General features: G+C 36.4%; 1 non-coding gene across 1 annotated transcript; it reads right to left on the bottom strand.

Moving 5' to 3' along the window:
• Positions 1–577: 577 nt before the first annotated feature.
• Trnap-agg lies at positions 578–649 on the bottom strand. Its single transcript has one exon. It is a non-coding gene; the product is annotated as a tRNA-Pro (tRNA).
• Positions 650–3,202: the final 2,553 nt, after the last annotated feature.

Below are 3,202 nucleotides of genomic sequence, written 5' to 3'. Positions count from 1 at the left end.
TGAATCCGTGTACCTAGTTTCATTACTATATTTCAATTTTTCCTCAAGTTATTGCTTGCACGGACGGACGGTGAGAGATACAGCCACTCTGAATTCAACTCATCTCGCCAACCTGATCATTTACATATCCACCCTGGCAAGAAAGTGGCATAAACAGCTGCTGTTAACACACTGGTCGACAGATCGCGCTAATTTTTGGCATCATAATTAAGGACAGTTGTACCAACCTAGGAAAAAAAATTTACCTGCCTTTCATATAACCGGGAGATTTAAATGAAGAATTTCTGATACTGTCTGTACAGGGTGTATATATGGTATATCTTTTTTTGGTGCTACAAACCATTAGGTGAAAAAAACTATTTTCCTTTTTTGCAAATATAAATAGTACATATACCAATTTTGTACAGTGGCGCAAATCCGCATTCTATTCCCACAAAAAAAGTCTTAAACGAGAGTTTTTATTTAGTGTACTCATAATGCTTAAACTTAATGCAAAATCTGCAAATAAACTCAGGCATCAATCATAATTAGTTTAAGAAATAATTAATAGGTTTAACCAAAAAACCGAACAGTACTTGGGCTCGTCCGGGATTTGAACCCGGGACCTCCCGCACCCTAAGCGGAAATCATACCCCTAGACCAACGAGCCAGTTGCAATATTAGTAACCGCTTCGTGTGCTTGGCTTGATTCCATGCACAGCTAGTTGACAAAAAACTTGTTTAATTCGTTGAATATTTAATGGGTGGCTTGGTACACATGAATGTTGGACAAAATATATGTAGAAACCTATTAACATTGGCTTTATTTGGTATTTTTATGCAAATGGAATAGAGATATAGTAGTCACTATGAACATACTTATGGTATAGTGTAATTTATACACGGTAATAATATTTTAAGACTGATGCACTATTTTAATAAAATGATATTTAAAGTATAAAGTAAATATTTACAAACATTTCAAAAGTGGTTATATATGTATATCTTTATATTTTACTTAGAGTCTAGGAATACAAATTCAAATTCGGAGAGAAAACTTTCCCGATAGCAGTATGTCTGTGTGCTACAAATGGTTTGAATGGGGCAAATATTTTCCTTAGCCCCCACATACCTAACATAAAGATTTTCGAACTTCCAAGTGACTCTAAGCCGCATATATCGGCCAAAATGTGAGCTGGGTTAATTAAATAAAGAGAGCGTGTTTTTCTTATAACGAAGGTTATTTGTGCTTATAATGAATAAAATCGTGTGAAAACTTGGCCTAGATGGCATGTAACTAACAAGTCTTATGTACGGAAGGTACTTCCCTAACTTTGGTCCAGCCAAGTTGAAAGAGTATGAAATGTGCGGTTGAACTCGACCTTAGCTATTCCTTACTTGTTACCATTATATTTTCGTGGATCATTGTTCGCTCAATATATTTGTTTTTATTCTGTTTAAGTTCATAGCCATTATAACTAGTTAACATAAAATAAACTAACGAACATTTTATTTTGCTTATTGTGTGGTACCGGGTTTTCCAATAGGGATGATATGATTTATAAGTGTCATATAGCGAATGTGCCATATAATGAATATTTAGCACCTGTTGAGGTACTTTTGAAAATGTACACCCAAAATATGTTTAATAAGGTCTGAGAGAAATAAAATCGATTGCGTTTTCTTAACTCCTAGTATAAATAGTCAAAGTTAAGTATTTTTCGATGAATCTAGAGCATAAACCCATAACTAAAATGTACAAATTCGATTGATTTTTTCTAACTCCCGTTAATTTTAAGTATTTTTGTATGATTTTTTGATCCGTCTCCTCGTTTACTCTTTACTAGCTTTTTATACTCTCGCAACAAAGTTGCTAAGGAGAGTATTATAGTTTTGTTCACATAACGGTTGTTTGTAAGTCCTAAAACTAAAAGAGTCATATATAGGGTTATATATACCAAAGTGATCAGGGTGACGAGTAGAGTTCAAATCCGCATGTCTGTCTGTCCGTCCGTCCGTCTGTCCCTCCGTCTGTCCATCCGTCCGTGCAAGCTGTAACTTGAGTAAGAATTGAGATATCATGATGAAACTTGGTACACGTATTTCTTGGCTCCATAAGAAGGTCGAAGATGGGCACAATCGGCCGACTGCCACGCCCACAAAATGGCGAAAACCGAAAACCTATAAACTGTCATAACTAAGCCATAAATAAAGATATTAAAGTGAAATTTGGCACAAAGGATCGCATTAGGGAGGGGCATGGTATTTGGACGTAATTTTTTTGGAAAAGTGGGCGTGGCCCCGCCCCCTACTAAGTTTTTTGTACATATCTCGGAAACTACTATAGCTATGTCAACCAAACTCTACAGAGTCGTTTCCTTCAGGCATTTCCATATACAGTTCAAAAACGGAAGAAATCGGATAATAACCACATCCACCTCCCTTACAAAGGTTATGTTGAAAATCACTAAAAGTGCGTTAACCGACTAACAAAAAACGTCAGAAACACTAAATTTTACGGAAGAAATGGCAGAAGAAAGTTGCACCCAGGCTTTTTTTAAAAATTGAAAATGGTCGTGGCGTCGCCCACTTATGAACCAAAAACCATTTCTCAGGAACTACTAATTTAATTAATTTCCTTACTTGCTGTATTATATATATTTTAGATCACTTTACAATTGGACTCCAATTCTATTTTTCTACCTAACGTTGAACCAAAATTTTTGTTTACAATAAAATCTTGTCTAAAATAAAACTTGTCTTTTGTAGCAACAGGTCAGACATGTTTGATAAAAATCCAATTATCCCCTAACTCACTACATACTTAGGTAATCCCTCATACTAAGCCAAACGTTGCTAAAACACAACGAACCCTCACTTTTCTTCGCCGGTGTCTCTATTTGAAAAGCACTTCCGATTGTGCTGTCAAGACAAGCAACAGCCAGCTGCCTGATATGCTGCTGACAAATTTAATACCACCAATTGCGACAAACAAACACAACAAACGCACGCAACACGCGGGAAGCTATTGACACAACGCACTCCCACACTTCGTCCATCGTCACGCGCTTAGCCGACGAAACCAGATGAAAATATTAGAAAATAGAACAGACATTTTAATGAAGTTTCACTGGCTGCTGGCAGCAAGAGGATTTTATATGACATAAGTGAGGCGTTTGTAGCGAAACAAGAGGGGAAATACTGGCTATCACAAGCCATTTGG

Source organism: Bactrocera tryoni, chromosome 2 (genome assembly GCF_016617805.1).
Source record: "Bactrocera tryoni isolate S06 chromosome 2, CSIRO_BtryS06_freeze2, whole genome shotgun sequence".
Classification (NCBI taxonomy): domain Eukaryota; kingdom Metazoa; phylum Arthropoda; class Insecta; order Diptera; family Tephritidae; genus Bactrocera; species Bactrocera tryoni.
Note: the sequence above shows the minus strand (reverse complement) of the source record. Positions and strands in the feature narration are given on the sequence as shown.